The sequence below is a fragment of the Struthio camelus genome, chromosome W, assembly GCF_040807025.1.
Source record: "Struthio camelus isolate bStrCam1 chromosome W, bStrCam1.hap1, whole genome shotgun sequence".
Classification (NCBI taxonomy): domain Eukaryota; kingdom Metazoa; phylum Chordata; class Aves; order Struthioniformes; family Struthionidae; genus Struthio; species Struthio camelus.
The window spans coordinates 63,758,430-63,778,113 of NC_090981.1; positions in this window are offsets into that span (position 1 = coordinate 63,758,430).

The window sequence follows — 19,684 nt, forward strand, 5'->3', positions numbered from 1 at the left end:
TCATTTCCAGTACTGTCAATCTGACACCTTTCATGAGTGTTAAGTTCACTTCTCTGTAATAAAAATATCATAGTAGTTACAAAACATAATAAAATTGAAGGATTTTCTGAAGTTGAGCTGTACTTTAAAATCGGCTGGAGGGCTTCAAGCACTCTATATCTACTACAGAGACTGTGTTTATTAGTTACCTAATAAACTTGGTCAGGTTATGATAGAACTTTTGTCTGAACAGGGGCATTTTTTTTTTTTGAAAGTCATTTGCCTTCTCCCAGATTTGGTGGCCTCCTGTAAAAAGGAGTTTCTTTGCATTCTGTTGGAATAGATGTTGGATTTTTAGAGGTTAGTAATACTCCCTCGTCCTGTGAAAAGCCCTGCGTGCTTTCCTCAGATGATTTCAGTAGAGCACAAATCTTATAAGATAAACATAAATCAGGTTGTTAAAAGACCTCATATCGCTACAGCAGAAATAATGCAGCCTGTACATCATACTTTCCACAAATCCATAAACAGAGCTCCTTTACACAGGAAATTTGCAGCAATGTAATCTAGGGTCCGATTATAAACCAATATAGCTGTATTAATTCAAATCCTTTCATTCATTTTGGCACAATCAGATTTTTATTTGTTTATCTTGCTCCAATTAGAAACAGATTAACAAAATAAATCACTTTTAAATCAAACAACAGGGCTGAACACGGATTGCTGCCAATTTAACAGTATTAATATAAAAGTTAACTTAAGTAATGTAATTTTTTCCCACATATCTTCATATTCCCCAGCTCTACTGAGGTTACATCATCTTCCTTTCCTCCTTTATTTATTAAATGAAGCATTTTAAAAGTATCATCACCTTAATGTATGTTGTATCATATAAAAAACTGGCAAACCGATTAAGATTAAATAAAAAATTAGTTAAAGGTTTTATATAAAATCAGTTTTGAATTAAGTTTAAAATTTAGCTTTTTTCTAAAGCTCTTATTTTCGAGTGATGAAATGAATTGAACATTTTTATCCAGCAAGTATTGCTAAACTTTGTAATAATTTGTATCATGATGATGTGTATCATCAGCTATTCACTTTCTGTATCTATTTTGGAATTTAATATGATAGTTTATCAGTCAGCTGACCATCAGTTTACACAATGACCTTATATAAATTTCAGAATTTTTTTTTATCTCATTGCTTCTGAAGCATAACATTTCATATTTTTTTCTTTAAAAATAAGACAAATAAATTCAGATTGAAACAGATGGCTTAACTGAGCCCTGTACTGTGAGGTCAAGAGTTGTTATGTTTGGATTTTTTTTATTCTCTTTATTTTCTTTATTCTCAATACAGAACTTAGTAAACAAATTATTCTTTTGATTCCACATTATCTTGTCCAATTGTGTGTGTCTGTACCAGTGACTACACTAACAATGTTGTCATTGTCTTTGAATGTTGTCCTTATTAACTTCACAGAAACATGATTTTATAGAGAAGAAAAATAAAAAATCCCTTCCCTTAAATCTTTAGTCAGTGATATATTTCAGTATTTAACCACCAGCTAGGAGTATTAGTTTGCCCATAAAGGGACTCATTATTTCAAAGATGCTACCATAAAAGGATGCCCGGTTTTCTTAAGATTTGAATTTGTGATTGCAATGACATAAGAGTCCTTGGCACATTGTGGCTTGATAATTACTGGCAGTTCAGTTCTACCTTTGGGTAGTCTTGCATCATACCCAAAAAGGATGACTATAAACCACCAATGTGTATTGCTCAGTTATTATTTTTATCATTTTATGTATGCTGAGCAGTTTCACTGGGTCATGCTTGTTGTTTTTAGTGTATTTGTCTAAGCACATGTAGGAAATTTCCTAAATAATTGCTTTATGTGCATCCAAAAAGGAGTAACAGTAAATGACTCCAGAATTTTGCAGCTAATATTGAAGTAATTTTAATGCCTGACTTACTTTAAAAATCAGTAGATTGACAGAAGCACATTTGGATTGTGAGAATTTGGCCTGGAAATGTTTATTTTCATTCAAAGTGATTTAATGTATGCTAATCCCCAATTGCCTGTGTATTCAACAAAGATATTTCAGCAATCATCTTTCTTTGGCTATATCCATACTAGTAAATAAAAATGAACTAGGATTTTTTTCTCTGGTTTGAAACCAATGTGCTTACCTGCCTTCTGCCCACATATCTAAGCTCTTCCTTTCTTCCCGCAGCATAGAGTGGTCTGGTCCATACTGTCTTGAGTGACTGTTAGTAACTCCAGTAATAAAGAAAGAGCTGGTTACTCTGCAGCGAGGAAATTGGACTGGTATTTTAGCATGATAATGTTCCACCTTTAGGCAGACAAGATTTGAGATCAAACCCAGGAATATTGCCCTTGGTACACTTGTGGATCAAGTACCAATGAGAGAGCAAAAAGTTAACCATTCCAAAGTCATAATGAATGTGTATAGGAAGACATCAAAAATGGTGGAAGTTGGTGACTGTATTAAGAACAATGATTGAATAAATGAATGTGACATACTAGTAGAATTTGTGTGACTGAGCTTGACTTCTTACCAGAAGTCGAAGGAGTCCAAACCTAGGAAGCTATTGAAACATTTCTGAAGCAGGCTAAAATGTCCAACTACCATCTCCCCAGACTGATCATCAATGAGAAGAGGACTGAAAATAGGATGAAAGGTGGAGAACATGACAACTGGTGTGCAGGGGCCACAAAAGAAATGCAGAGATGCAGCTCACCGAAGGCCCACAAATACTGTTGATTACCCAGAATCTGCATCTATGATTTTGCAGAAAGATTGCTCATCCATCCTTCTAACTATAAGCTGTTGTAGCTTATCTGTGTGGGCTTTCCTGGGCCAGAGAAGATATTGAGCTGTTGGTTAGAAATGAGTATACTAGGGATTGATGCTGAGATCAATATCATCCAATATTTTCATCAACAACCTGGATGATGAGAAAGAATGAACCTGCACTAGACTTCTAGACAATTTTAAATAGAGAGGGAGATACCAGATACACCAAATGATACACCTTTAGTTCAGTGAGGCCTTACTAAAATTGAAGATTAGGCCGACAGAAACCCTTGAAGTTCAACAAGGAAAAGCACAACGGTCTGTCCCAGGACAGAATAAGTCTACACATCGGTACAGAAACTGGTAACTCTTCTGAAAAGGACCTGAGTTGACAGTAGATGCCAAGTCACAGATAAACCAACAATATGTTCTCATTGTGAATAAGGCAAATTGGCTGCTTTAGAAGCGCAGCCAATGGGTCAAGAGAAGTTATTATCACCTCCTATTTAGCACTGGAGATAAAACAGTTCAATAAGGATATTGAAAAAGTGGAGAAAATACAGCAAAGAGCTACCAAGCTGGTCAGGCGGTGATTGAAGAACATCATCTATGAGCAGAAGCTGAGGGAGCTGACCTTACTTAGTCTAGGAAAGATACAACTAATAGGCATCTAGTAGTAGCCTACAGCTGCTTGAAAGGCAGTTATAAAGACAACGGAGCCAAACTTTTCTGCCTTGTGACAAACAGTAAAACTACATCAAATGGCAATAAACTCTGGGTTGGAAGGTTCAGACTCGACATGAGGAAAATCATCTTCAGTAGCAGCTCATGGTGCGGCACTGAAACAGGTTTCCCAGAGAGTCTACGGAATTTACATCCTTGAAGGTTTCCAAGGCAACTAAACAAAGACTGACCTGACCTCATCTAGTGCTGGTGATAGTCCTGCTTCAAGTGAGAGATTAGACTGGATGGCCCCCAGAAATACCATTCAATCAACCTTTCTATAATTCAGTGACATTAGCTCAAACCCAGCTCAAAAGTGACAATGAGTCTTTAGAAGAGAAAATAATAAAGTTAGAAATATAACTGATGTTCTCCTTAAAATCCTGATCTTGGATCAAGGCTGAGGCTTGAGCTTTGTTGGCCAGGGTTACTGTATATTCTGTTTTGCTAGAAAGGCAGTGAGCATTAGCCTTACCCTTCGCTGCTGCATCTGGTGATCAGAGAGATAATTTTGGAAGGAGAGAAGATTCCAGAGAACAGCTGAGTCTAGGAAAACAGAAACTCTCCATATTGGGATCACCTTCTAGACTATGCAGGCTGAAGATGATCCAGGGTGAGAGAGAAACGCAGCCAGTCATCAGCACAGCACCTGCGGAAAGAATACATTGTATAGAGAAAGTCTGTAGTTAGTTGTAACTCTGAAAGTCATTGCAAGTACGTGGACTGAGAGTAAGGTAACAGGAAGAATTCCACCTAGCAACAACTCAGTAAGCATAATGGGGATTTTAGCTTTATTTTACCTTATACAGCATATCTGAGTTTCCCTATTTGAAACCTGTTGCTCTTATCTATCACGCTAAAATTTAGCTTTAGATATAGGGGGGCACTTTTTGGCGTGCTCGTCTCAAGGGGGCAGACCCACCAGATCCACTGACTTGGGTCCTGTTATTAAAAATATTGCTTTAGGTATCAGTAACAGATGTCTTTTTCCCAAGGTTCATCCTATAGCTGGAGATAGACCTGCTGAATGTTTACTGCTAATGATTGAAAGGGAGGGTGTACACAGATGTTTTCATGCTGAGCACTATTTGATTAGTAAATGAGGACAATCCAGAATTTTTTGGCAGGCAAGTTGCACATGCATCCAAAAACTTAGTGCAATAGAAGATTTTAATCCTTCAGACCTGCTGGCAAAGATTTCATCTGAACATGAGGTAGGATAAGACAAACAAATACCTGGAAAATTAAAAAATTTTCCTCAGTCTGGAAAAATTTTCCTCAGTCTGGAATTTGACTCAGTCTGGTCAAATGTATTCAGATTTGCTAGTATCTAAGAAATTTGTGGGTCATTAGGTTTGAGAATGTGTGGAGATATAAATATATGTCTTTTCCTATGTGTATTGCTAAGAAGAAAAGAATAAGCTGGGACATTATGGATCAGTCAGCCTGATTTCAAAATTTGGAACACATAACTAATGGTGTATAAATACCTAAAGGAATATGATCAGCATGCATCATGAATTTGTCAAAAACAAGCAAGTCAAAGCAGTACAGATTACTTCAGAGAATCTCTGTAAGAGTCTTTCCTGGTCCAGAATGACTAAATATCTGAAGGATCTAATAGAATTTGCATATTAAAATTAAAGATCACACTGAGCTAAAAAGCTTGTATATTGGAGGACAATATCAGAATTCAGCTATCAAACTGAGGCAAAAAATCAGATACTGTTCAATAAAGAGTGGTGCAGAGAAATGCCAATAATGCGGGAAACATCTCTGCATACACTAGAGAGAGGACTCATGACTAAGACAGCAGTTCTGTAGAAAAAGCTCTAGAGTGCAGAGTATCCCTGATGGAGAGAAGTAGTAGCAGACTTATTTAAATTACAGCAAGGATGCTTCTGATTAGATATTAAGTATAACTTTTTTAATCAGAAAGATCATGAAGTATTGAAATAGATTGCACAAGAGGGTCATGGTGCCTCCAGCATCAGAGGTCTTTAAGAGCAAATTAGACAAACTTCACAGAATCACAGAATCACAGAATCGTTTAGGTTGGAAGGGACCTCTGGAGATCATCTCGTCCAACCTCCCTGCTCAAGCAGGGTCACCTAGAGCATATTGCCCAGGATCACATCCAGACGGGTTTTGAATATCTCCAGCGAAGGAGACTCCACCACCCCTCTGGGCAACCTGTTCCAATGCTCTGTCACCCTCACAGTGAAGAAGTTTTTTCTCAGGTTCAGATGGAACTTCCTGTGGTTCAGTTTCTGCCCATTGCCTCTTGTCCTGTTGCTGGGCACCACGGAGAAGAGGCTGTTCTCATCCTCTTGACACTCCCCCTTCAGATACTTGTACACGTTGATGAGATCCCCTCTCAATCTTCTCTTCTCCAGGCTGAACAGGCCCAGCTCTTGCAGTCTTTCTTCATAGGAGAGATGCTCCAGCCCTCTAATCATCTTGGTAGCCCTCCGCTGGACTCTCTCCAGGAGTGCCATGTCTCTCTTGGACTGGGGAGCCCAGAACTGGACACAGTACTCCAGGTGAGGCCTTCCATCAAAAAGGACATCGAAAGAGCTGATCTTGCCTTAGGGAAGAGGAAGCCATTGGAGAGACCTATGATACCAATCAATTCTGTGCTTCAAGCACTGATGTCACATGTGTATTTGACTGTATTGACTTCAACTCCTGATGGACACAAACAGAGATGTGCTGAAATATTGCTGTTGCGGTTAGTCTAATCTGGCCAAAGGCAGGATACCTGAAAGGAGTTCGTTCTTTCAAGACCAATGACAGAAAAATTCAGAAAGTTAGACCCAGGTTCTGGAAAACACTTAATTTTTTCTATTTTCATCATATGGCACTCAACTCAAACTCTATCATTCTTTGAAAAATTATTTATAACTAGCCACAGTTAAATAAGATATTACAGACTGTTTCCACAACTGGTTATGGCAAATAATGCAGAGCTGGTAAGATGGTAACAGTTGTGTAGTCTATTTGAAATAAGCATAGATTAGAGCTCTTTCTCACAAACTGGGGTGCCAAATCCATTTTTCAGTCAGTAGAGTAGGTGAACGAATTGTAACCCCTGTTCCACTCCATATGAGATAGGGTTTCATAACTGAATATGCAACATAAAGTTTCACCAACCATGTAATTGTGCATTTTTGCTCTCCCCATAAACTGCAAGAGCAAAAGTTGAATTGATTTGCTCATGTGTTAGGAAACTTGATATCGAATTACAATTTGATTTCACATGCCTTTAATGTGCATGTTAATGTGATAATAATAATAATACTTTGCAATTCTATAACTGCTCTCTGGTTATACCAATATGATTTACCAACAGCAATTATATATATAAGTCTTTCAAAGCTCTTATAACAAGCACAATAGGACCAAATATAGCAATTACAATCATACTCCTCTTTCAGCAATAGTTTCCTTAAGACTTACACATAACCTATAACAAAGAAAATATAGGAATATGAGTATTTTGACAAAAACTAGTGTGCTAAAGATATAGATATCATTTTGCTCTTATTAAGCTTGTTCTTTTTCTTCCATGACATTATGTCTCCATACAATGAGCAATGAGGAAATTTTTATTTCCTCATCTGGAAAACAAAAGTTAGTTTGCAAATTGCAAACTTTGCAACTCATTCATATTCAATATAAGTAGCTTATTAAATATTAATTTGTATGAAAAATTTCAGTATCTTTACTTTCCCCTTCACTCTGTGTTCATTGTTTTATACAACCTGCATGCCATTGTTTCTCTCACTTGACAGGTTGATTTCTATACCGTACTAAAATGTTTAAACTAGCCATTATGCAAATAGTAAAGCTGAAATTTACTTCAAGTAGGTATTTTATTTCAAAGTATGATATGCTTTTGACACAAGTGCTCAAACATAAAAAATGAATTAAAAATAATTCTAAACAACATAGTTGCACATGCATAGGCATTAAGAACTAAATCTCTATTTTAAATGTGAAACATCCAGTTACAGTCTCCTTCAGGCCAACACTGCCTCATGATTTTCCACCATCTATTTAATTTCCTGCAGTGCAGCATTATTCTTTTACAGAGAATTCTTTTTCTGCTGCCCCTTATCTCTGTTTTGCCTTTTTGGAGCTAGACCTTTAAATTTGGCAGAGATAAGACACATTGCTTGAAAGAGGACATTTTACAACTTGATGCTCCTTTTACCTGTTTTTAATAATTTTTTTTTGTCCTCAAGGAAACTGTATGCAATCTTCATAAGGGTGTCTGAATTAACATCAGAGCAGAGTTCTACATGATATCTGGAAGCAATGAGTAAAATCTATGGCAAGACAACATATGATATGACCTTTCAGCTTCTACTATTCATGGGAAAGCAGAATCTGCTTGGCCACAGTCATAGACTAGATTAATTCTGCATTCCACAAGTGTAGCATAAATGATAATATAAGCAAATGGAGGTGCTATGGGAGATTTTACATGACGTTGAATTCAGTGAATGTATTCCATCCTACTTTATCCTTTTATATGCCTCTTCCTCTTTTCCACTACAGTGTAAATTTCTGCAGTTTGATTCACTGGAATAAAATGAAGAATTGTCTAAAATGCATTTCCTTCTCCAAAAATTCAATGAATGAATTGAAGAGTTTTTCCCCTCTTGACTTGATTTTTAATAAGGAAAAGTCAAAGATGTTTTTTTTTTATTTTACTTTTACTAAATTTATCTTTTTCATATTAGAAAATTATAAAAAATCTTACTATAAAATTCCTTAATATTAATTTAAATCTAATTTAAAGTAAACATACACATACAGAGACACACGCACACATACTCACACAAAGAACACAGTCCTCTTGGCTGATTTAAAATCTAGTTATATTTTATATCTGATCTAACTGAATAAATCCCATTGGTTACCAGTAACTCACCATGTATTTAGCTTTATGAGAACTTCCAGTCTAAACAATCATATTAGGTACTTTCTCACTTGTTTCATGTTTTTATATGTATGTGTGTAAAGACAAGTATGTGTTTATAGAATCTGAATTAGAAGTGAAATGCTAGTAATAAAAATTGATTTGATGAAAGTAGAATTGAGAGATGCTCTAGATGTACAGCTGATAAAAAAAGAAGTTTAAACTCTACCTAAGAAGCCTGCTCTAGTTAAACAAAAAAGTAGTGGGAGACTCTGCTGCAGAGGATGGAGGCACCCATCTGCAGACCTGACCTGTCATCTAGAGACACTTGCTGCTCAGATCTGGGGCTCAGATCTGGAATGTGATAGAGAGACTGCTGAGGCTTGTCCGGCCCTCAGACTATTACCCCCTCCTGCTCTTCCATGCAGGCACCAATGATACTGCCAGGAGCAACTTGGAAAATATCAAACGTGACTCTGGGGGTGATGGTCGAGGCATGGGTGCACAAGTGGTTTTCTCCTCGATCCTACCAGATCCACCTCACCAAGTGAAGCAAAAGCAGCTCTGCCAACAGACTGGCCAATCTGATGAGAAGGGCTTTAAACTAAGAAGAACGAGGAGGGAGAGGGTTACCATCAGCCATGTGAGTGAGCAAGGAATAGTGTTGATAAGCAAAGGCCCTGGGGTGATGTGAGCAAAAGGGAACATGCAATCAGCAAAAAAGGGCTTAATTGGGGTACCTCAAACATTTTCGTGTAGGCAAAGTAGCGCCTACATGACAGCACTGTGGGGAAACCTCTAATACCCTTTAAAGGAAATCAACCTGTTCAGGTGCCTCTCTGAAGTGCTTGTACACTGATGCATACAGCTTGGGGGATAAACAGGATGAATTAAAGATCTGCGTGCAGTTGCAGGGCTGTGATCTCATTGCCATTGCGGAGACATGATGGGATAGCTCCAATGACTGGAGTGTTACAATGAATGGATACAGGCTCTTTAGGAAGGACAGGCAAGGAAGATGAGGAGGGGGAATCACTCTTTATGTGAGAGAGCTGCAAGAATGTATGGAGTTCTGCCTAGGGGTGCACAATGACCTGACTGAGAGCTTATGGGTAAGGATAAAGGGGCACATCGATATGGGTGACATTGTACTGGGTGTTCTCTATACCACTTGATCAGGAAGAAGTAGATGAGGCCTTCTACAGACAGCTAGAAGTAGCTTCTCATTTACAGACCCTGGTCCATATGGGGGACGTTAACCATCATGATAGCTGCTGGAGGGACAACACAGCAGGGCATAAGCAATCAGGGACATTTCTGGAGTGTACTGAAGACAACTTCCTAACAGACGATTGAGGAATTGATGAGAAGAGGCACTTACAAACAAGAAAGGGCTGGTTGCAGATGTGAAAGTTGGGGCAGCCTTGAATGCAGCGACCACGAGATGGTGGAATTCAGGATCCTGAGAGGAGGGAGCAGGGCAAAAAGTCGGATCACAGCCCTGGGCTTCAGGAGAACAGACTCTGGCCTCTCCGGGAATCTGCTTGGAAGAATCCCACAGGTTGGGGCCCTGGAGGGAAAGGAGTCCAAGAAAACTGGTTCATATTCAAGGATCACTTCCTCCAAGCTCAAGAATGGTCTACCCTAATGAGTGGGAAGTTGAGCAAAGGGGGCAGGAGGGCTGCATGGATGAACAAGGAACTCCTGGCAACATTCAAATATCAAAAGGAAGCATACAGAAAGTGGAAGCAGGGACAGGCAAACCGGGAGGAACTCAGGCACACTGTCCGAGCACGCAGTAATGGGGCTAGGAAAGCCAAAGCCCTTCTGGAGTTTAATGCAGTGAGGGATGTCAAGGCCAACGAGAAGGCCTTCTATTCGTGCATTCACAGCAGAAGGAAGACAAGGGAAAACGTGGTCCTGCTGCTGAATGGAGCAGGAGCCCTGATGACAAAGGACACAGAGAAGGCTGAGGTACTGAAAGCCTTCCTTGCCTCAGTCTTTCCCGGTAAGACCGGCCTTCAGGAACCCCAGGCCCCAGAGACCAGGGGTACAGTCTGGAGCAAGAACGACTTTCCGTTGGTGCAGGAGGATGAGATTAGGGAACACTTAAGCAAACTGGACACACGCAAGTCCGTTGGCCCTGGTGAGATGTTACCACGAGTACTAAGGGAGCTGGCCAATGTCATCATAAGCCCATTCTCAATCATCTTGGAAAGGTCACGGAAATTGGGAGAGGTGCCTGAGGACTGGAAGAAAGCAAATGTCACTCCAGTCTTCAAAGGGGGCCAGAAGGAGGACGCAGGGAATTACAGGCCAGTCAGCCTCACCTCAGTCCCTGGGAAGGGGATGGAACAACTAATCTGGGATACCATTTCCAGGCGCACGAAGGACAAGAAGGTGATCAGGAGTAGTCAGCGTGGCTTCACAAAGGGGAAATTAGGCTTGACCAATCTGACAGTCTTCTACGGTGGAATGGCTGGCTGGGTAGATGAGGGGAGAGCAGCGGGTGTTCTCTACCTTGACTTCAGCAAGCAGAGCCAGAAAGGCTTTGTCTTCTATAATACCCTCAATAGGCAAGCTGATGAAGTACAGGCTAGATGAGCAGACAGTGAGGTGGAATTCCACCTGAGCAGGAATAACTCCATGCACCAGTTCAGGCTGGGGGCCGACCTGCTGGAAAGCAGCTTTGCAGAGAAGGACCTTGTAGACCTGGTAGACAGCAAGTTGACTATGAGCTACCAGCGTGCCCTGGCAGCAAAGGCAGCCAACGCCATCCTGGGCTGCATTAGGCAGCGCATTGGCAGCAGGCCGAGGGAGGTGATCCTTGCCCTCTACTCAGCGCTGGTGAGGCCACACCTGGACCGCTATGTCCAGGTCTGCGCTGCCCAGTACAAGACAGATAGGGACCAGCCAGGACGAGTCCAGTGAAGGGCTACTCCGATGGTTAAGGCACTGGAACATCTCTCATATGAGGAAAGGCTGAGAGAGCTGGGATTGTTTAGTAGGGAGAAGAGAAGACCGAGGGGGGATCTTATCAGTGTGTTTCAACATCTGAAGAGAGGGTGTAAAGAAGGCAGAGCCAGACTCTTCTCAGCAGTGCCCAGTGGTAGGACATGAGGCAACAGGAACAAACATAAACACAGGAAGTTCTGTCTGAATATAAGAAAAAGCTTTTTTACTGTGGGAGTGACTGAGCACTAGAACAGGTTGGCCAGAGAGGCTGCAGAATATCTGTCCTGGGAGATAATCAAAAGCTGTCTGGACATGGTCCTGGGCAAGCTGCTCTAGGTGACCCTGCTTGAGCAGGGAGATTGGGCTGGATGATCTCCAGAGGTCCCTTCCAACTCCTGCCATTCGGTGATTCTGTGAAAAAAGGAATACATTATTTCTCTATTTTGATAAGACCTAAATACATTGCTACTAGACAATTTTCTGAATTCATTAATAAGGCTTTGAAAAGAGGAGCTTCACTGCATTTGGTCAATTCTTGCATTCTTGCTCACCAGAACTCATCAGTACTCTTCCAGTATTATTATGGACTATGCATAGACATTTAAAATTCGGCATTCAATGGTAATTATAAGAATAATTTGAAATGACTGGAAGTCTTGGACTCTCTGTATTTCTTTAGTGAATAGACATAAAAGTACATAGAATTTCAAGTGATTCATATTTTTACAAGAATGTCAATACCCATTTGGTATTGTCAGCTGATTTCATTTAAAAACAGACAGATTTTAGTAAACTGAAGATTGTTTGAACTGGTTGGAGATGGAAGAATAGACTTTGAGTTGAGGTTTATTGAAGTTTTGTTGCCAATTATGGAAAAGTGTTACTACAGAAACTCATATTAGAGCAAAGGAAACAAAGGCTTAGCCTGATGTTTGCATAACAAGCTATGAGGAAAACAGCAAATGACAGAAATAGGATGTTTATTTGAAAATGAGGAAAATACAGCCAGGGAGCAGTAGTCAAGAATTTGACAATGTGCTTGAGAGTTACTCAAGGGTTTATTTTCAAAAGAACAGAAATAAATCATTTAACAAAGCACCAGCTAAAAATGGTTTTAGTAGGAAGAAGAAAAAGCATTCTAAAGTTAAGAAAATGGTGATGACTACTTCCATAAGGAAGCATCAGTGTCCATGCAAACTGGGGTTGCTATACCTAGAGAACATGAAGGGAGTCACACAGTGAGTCAAGTGTTTATTATATCAGTATATAAGGAGCTGAATCAGAAAGTTTTCTTGTCCAGCTCCCAGTACACTCTCTTGGGACTACATCAGAGAAGGACCAGTGAAGCTGGACAACATCCTTCCTGCCACTACACATTACTCCACCTGTGGTTTGAGAGAAGACAGAAATCAGTCCAGATCTCTCCTTCTATGCCTAAAAAACATGATTACTTAAGAGTTTCCTGGAAAGAGAGCACTTAATGCAGATATTTTGTTCTCAAACTAAATGCTCCTCATCTGAGGCCACTGCTGCTGCAGACACTTAAATTCTCACCACTGACCAGTCAACCAGTGAGCATCATATAATATGCAACTATTTCCAGACAAGATATATGACTGAATGAACCTCACCTCACCAAAAAAAAAAAAACAAAAAAAGTTGCAAGAAGCAGAAGGGTGGGTACATGGAATGAAAACAGGAATGATAGGCTGCTAGAAATAATTTTCATGGAGTGGCTCCCTGTCCACATACCTGCTTCCTTGAGTTTTGCGCATTACCACCTAGGGCCAAAAAAACAGAATTATAGGAAAAGGATCAGCTCCTGTCATAGAGGTTGCAACATACATATGACAAGAAGACATTTGTGTTGGCTTTACAAAATAGCTTTACAAAATAGCTCAATACCATATATTCTTGAAATATATTTCTTGTAGTATGGTTATTACAACCACTGCTACAACAGCTGATATTTCTGCTACTCTTACTGGCTGGTAAGAATATAAAAGTTTGTTTCTATTCTTAACACGTTGATTTATAACTCTCTACAATTCACATTGACTGTAACAAGACACATTTGCAAATAACCACGGTGCAGTTTGACCCTGTAAGCTCTTTAGGTTGAACAGTGTTCCCTTTTTATATTTGCACTGTCCTTAGCCCATAACAGGATGCCTTCTGAGTGCTCCTACCATACAGAATTAACAATAAAGAATAATAATTAATATCTATATTTTGATTCTGAATCCAGTACCCTCCAAAGCTGAGAAAAAGATTACCTTTGATTTATAGACGTGTGGGAATCTTGATGCAGGGGGCATAACTGAATAAATGTGAATAAAAGTGCTTTAAAATGGAAGGGTAATGTGAGTTTGGTCATAATCCACTGCCACATAGATGAAAGCATTTAAAGAATCTTCTCACAAATTCCTTATATTCTTTCATCTATGTTGGGCAAAAGAAATTAGTAGTTTCTTATTTTGGAAACATTATCTAGACTTCTACCTCAGTACAAACCTATCAGTTCTAAAGTATTTTATTCCAATTCCTATTTACTGCCACTGTCTGGTGATTTAAGTGTACATATATTTAAGTGAAAGTAAATCCCTTTACTTTCCAAGATAGAGTCAATTAAAGTTTTTGTTCAGTTCTTTTAAGCATTGTGCTGCCCCTTCTGTATTTCCCAGAGGAAGAGAGAGAAGAAGAAATTGGTTTACTGTTGTGTTTCTTGCAGCATAATCCACAACATTGCTGGTAGGACATCAAGCTAAATCCTGCACCCTGTGAGTGTGCAATTGTCATGCCCTCAGAAGAAGTACTTCATTCTGCAGAGGGACACAGCAAGTTAGGATGATATATAATATTCTCCTCATAGGCTGGTTTAAATTCTCTATTACTCTGCAGAGCAAAAATGTTTCATTTAAAAAAAACAGATAATCTTCCCAGACAGCACCAGTGCCCTATAAGTAAGCCTATCAATCACAATTTTTATTTTAAGTACCTGAAATTTATATTGTCAACCTGATGGTTTATTTTGTGAGCACCTCTCCCTCTTGTGGCTGAATTCAGCAAAGAGAAGCTCTGTTATTTACAATTAAATTCAATGAGGTAGCCCTAATTATTATCCATTTCTAACATCAGGATGTTGCAAGGTATGTTTAAGTTATAGAGTGTTATGAATTGTTAAGGGCATAATTTAATGCTCCCCCTTTCAGCACACCCATTTACACTTATGCAGTGCAGAAGTACTGCTGTCTCATTAGACCTTAACCACCTTAACTTTGACCTGTTAAATGATTGTGTAGGCTATCCTGCTAAATGGATATGTGTAAATGAAACATTTTAAGAAGATTTTTAAGAGCGGGAAATATTTTTATTTGCATGGATGTTGTCAAATTAATACTTGTTTCTCTGTAGGGAAAAATATATGCTACGTACCACAACAAGTTAAACCTTATTATAACTGAAAACTGCATAGAGCCACACACTGCCTTACTGCTTAGAGGAACTGGAAAGGCTATGGATTTTTCCCAAAGAGCATAACATATTCTCAGAACGCTATTTTTTCAGGTTGTTCCCTTTACATGTTTGCCAACCCTTTGTATAGACTGAGTTACACTCTTTTGCTGTCAGCTTAATTTGTTGTTAGGCCTTTCGCATGACATTTTGAAAAAAACACGCAGGGCAACAAACACCCACTCTTGCAAAAACAGCAAAATTTGACAATGCAACAACAAAATTGAGCAAAAAGGGGTCTCTATAACTAAAAGTATTATGTGATATGTGTGTGCATGTGAAAAGTGTCAGATTTGCACTATTTCTCTTTCACATGTGTATAAACTAACTGTCAGTTTTTTATGTGTGGTAGGAGAGGTGTGGTGGCAAAGCAGTTAGGCGTCTGACGGCCTAGACTGGATCCTCTTTCTGGAATCTCATCTACAAGTGATTCCAGTCAGTCCAAGTGAGCGGACCCCCACTGAGCACACTGGAAACAAGCATGGCCAATGGTAATTACTTCCACATCCCATCTCCGCTTGCCATGGGCTGTAGGCAGTGGAGCCTCTATCTACCTGGCCAAGAAGAGGCTTCTAGAGATTTTCGGAATTCTTCAGGGGATCTAAAATATTCGCATAGAACTGAGATATCTAACACAGAACCTGGAGGAAGCCTATTCCCTTCCGGAGCAGTAGCAGGAAATTTACTGGGATACGTTATTCTCAAAGCACACTAAGATGCCTATGCATGGGCAGCTGAATCAAGCGCTGGTGGATGAGATTCATCTCAGAATTATGACACCTACACTTATTTGTGTGCTGACTATTTCTCCACTGACTGAGTAGGAGCTAAGACTGACTCTCAAGAAGGCAGCTACATTTAGCTCCTAGTCTAGCTCTGAATCCTACCCTGATGCCTCCTCAACATGCCAGTCTAATGAGCAGTTTAAGCTTACAAAAGCCATGGAACACACTGCATTTTAAATGCTTCAAAAAGGGTAGGTTACCAGTCCTCTTGGAAAGAAAGTTCAAAGGACAAACAAGTCTCTTCTGCAGAATTTAATCTAAAAAAAATTAATTTTTCAGGAAAATATTGACTTCCTATGAAATCATTCTGGTTTTGGTGATGAATAGTGGAATATAAACATTCCTGTTAACACCATTGGCACCCTTTTCAACTTTTTCATTTGAGAGTTGTTGCCTAAAACCTCTTGTTCATCTACTTAGGTCATTGATTCTTCACCATGGCAACTGGGAAATTACTATAACTCAGTGGTCTGAAATACAAATGTATTTATTGTCCTTGCTTGTATTCTCTTGGGTGAGGAAATGAGAGCTGTCTTGCATCATGAAACCACTGAAATCTGTAGCCAACTTTAATTGCGTGTGAGTAGAAGTTTCACAATCATACTTCATCATCATTCGAAACAGCATTTGTCTCCCTTTCCTAATAGCACCCTTCTTGCTGTTAGTTCCATCGTTTCTAGACGATATTAGACTGAATCAGAGGGGAAACTTTTCTTTCAGATACACCTAGCCTACTTTGCTGAGAGTTTAAAAGACTAAAATCTTGACCTTCTTGCTTTTGATCAGTATTAACCTAGAGAAGGGAATTCTGGTCTCAGTGCCTGTGATTTTATTCATAGGTACAAGGAATCAAAATAAGTCCTATTACAGATTACACCATACGTGCTTCTATGATCAAATCAACCTATACTGGAATATAGTTACTGTTTGCAGTTGTTTAGCTGAGAAGGACTAAGCTAACTGAAATAAATTGCTCGCTTGGATTTGTTCAAGTGGCTCGGCATCCACATTTATCTGCCTTGATGCTATAGCTCAGAGGCTGGAGAGATTTAAAGGCTGAGGAGAACTGGGTTAATTTTATGAACTTGTTTTGATTTAGAGACCCAATACAAATATTATTGTGCTTTCTTTATGTTTACTGTAAGCTCCTTTAAAAATGTATGAAAGCAAAACTCCATTCTGCCATAACGAGACGTTACACACTCTGGCTACATAAAAGTGATACATTGCAATACTTTCTTCAGAAAATAGCTATTGGAAATGTAGACTTTTGGACCACTGCTATCATGTACCTCTCATAAAAGTTCCAATTAAACATTAAATTACATATATACCTATGTTTATTTGAAGCAAAGAGGTCTCTCAAACTTTGTTTTTACCCTGAGATTTTCTCGCTGCTGGGATAAGCCTATTTTATTAGAGCTTATTGTACAATGAGCTCTTTATCAGATCCGCAGCTAGCTTGTAGCCCCCAGGGGTTCAAACACAAGTGGACAAATCTCTTCAAGGTTTACTTGAAAAATCTTAAAAGCTTGCTATTATTTTCCTAGCAGAGTCAGGTCAGTACTAATTTTGAAGAGGCCTTTTAAACCTCTGATCTTGCTACACCCCAAGTAGGAAGTGAAGCGGCAATGGAGGAAATATGGTAATTTTAGCAGGGACATACAAGCTAAGAAACCAGATCTATGAGCAAGGGGGGAAAAAAAAAAAAACAGCTATGCAAAACATCTTTTTGGTAACATTTTCAATATTATTATTAATAGTGATATTATTATATTATATTATTATAACAGTAATATTATTAAATAATTTTTAGTACTTTTAAAAATTTTTTCATCTTTAACATTTATTTAATACCAGATGTAGAACAGAAACTGGCAAGAACCTTTTGATTACAGAATCACAGAATCACAGAATCACAGAATGGTTGAGGTTGGAAGGGACCTCTGGAGATCATCTAGTCCAACCCCTCTGCTCAAGCAGGGTCCTCTAGAGCATATTGCCCAGGATCACATCCAGGTGGGTTTTGAGTAGCTCCAGCGAAGGAGACTGCACAAACTTTCTGGGCAACCTGTGTCAGTGCTCAGTGCTCAGATTGCTTTTGGCCTAATCCATTTGGCCTGTTGACACCCCAGATAATCACTACACCATTCTCTTCTGCTTTGGGAGCAGAACTGGCTGTGTAAGAACTGATTCCAATCTGACTGAGTCTCGTGTAGCATGGTCTACGCGTCCCTCCCATGCCTCCTAAATAACTCGGTAAAGGTCAACTGAATCAGTTCCGGACTTGCAGCTTAGCCTTGAGATCAGCATCAGGGCTGGTGGCGTTAGGGCAAGGCACACAGGGCGTTTCGGGAGGAATCATGTCTTTAGAATGCTGCTGCCATCCAAAGACGCAAGCTGGTATTGCTGTACGGCAGTGTATGCAGAAAACAGTGCTGATGGTAGTTTTTGGAAAGAAACAGGAAGGCAGATATGTCACCTTTCCTAAAGTTCCACTTTTTCTACTAAAGCTGTAAACTGAGACACTTTCCTTTTTTTTTACTTCTCCTTTTTTTTTTTTTCACAAAGCCACTTTCATGAGAAATAACTGGTTTCAAAATTATGAAATATAGCATTCGCCATGTCTCATGAAAACATCTGCTTTGTATTATGTGAACATCAGGCTGTGCTACAGAGCACAGTATTTGTTCCTTGCCCTTGCCGTGTCTTCCTGTAAAGGACCTAGCTAATTTTTCATGTCAAACACCTCAGTAAATTCTTCATTGTTTGGAATCCTTAAATGGCAATCAGGTATTTTTCTAAAACAATCTGCTCTAGATCAGCAGATTAGATAGGGTCTAATTAACACTTCTTACCTTTGCTAGTGTGATCATTCACATTGACGTGATAAATTCTTAGGCTTCACTAAGGAGAGATCAAGAGACAAAGTTACAGTGCTATGATTATAGCAACTTTTACTTTTAGCATAGGCTTGCAGGAACGGGATGATTCTTTGTCCAAACTGGGGAAAATTCCAGAAAAAAAAAAAAAAAAGCTACCTTATTCTATTTACTTTGCATACTAATTTTCTAAGCACTTCTGTTTTATGCATTAGAATGTGATTCTTATGAGCAATTAAAATCTATTTTTTAATATTTATTCTAGCACTTTTTAGCATATAACCATAGCTATGTTATTACTGCAGCATAATTGTTTACATTACTGTTAATCAAAATTAATTCTAACAAACATTCCAGCGTTATAAATTAAAAAAAAAATCTAATTTATTTGTCTTTATTTTTCTTGTTATTGGGATGCAGTCCCCATACAGTGTAGTTTGTATCAGCATATGTAGACTATGGCTTAATTACCGCAAGCAAAGTTCCTAGACCTAAATTTGACCTGCGCTTCTGCAAAGCTAAACCATTTCAGTGAGGTCTACAAAGCTATTCAGAAGTCGTTTGTCTTGCTATAAGAAGGATCACATAAATTTCTTTGCCTTTGTTTAGTTCTTTACAACAGCCTTTCTCATATTAACATCTAGCCAGTTGTTTCTGTTGTATTAAGAGAGAAATTCCTTCAATATCCCACCTAGTGACTACTGAGCAGTTCAACCTATTTGTGATTTTTAACTGTGCGTTTGTTCTTCTGTGAAATTGCAGGCACTATTACTGTTTGGATATAATTAATCCTCCTTCTACTTTGTGGTAGGGAGTTCCACAGGTTAATTATAATATTAGAGAATTATGCTTCCTCACTTGTAAAATATTGTTGGTCTCAACCGCAACTTGACTTACTTTATCACACCTCATTCTGTATTAACCTTCTTGTCACCATCTGCACTTTTCCATGGTCTAAAACTCTCTCTTGGATGTGGTCTGACAATATCTAAATGTGGGAGCTCTGCCAGCACCAAATAGTCACCTCCAGTGTGCTCTATTTCTTTTCAAATCTCAATGATCACCATCAAACCTGGTAGTAAAAGAGGAACCCAGACA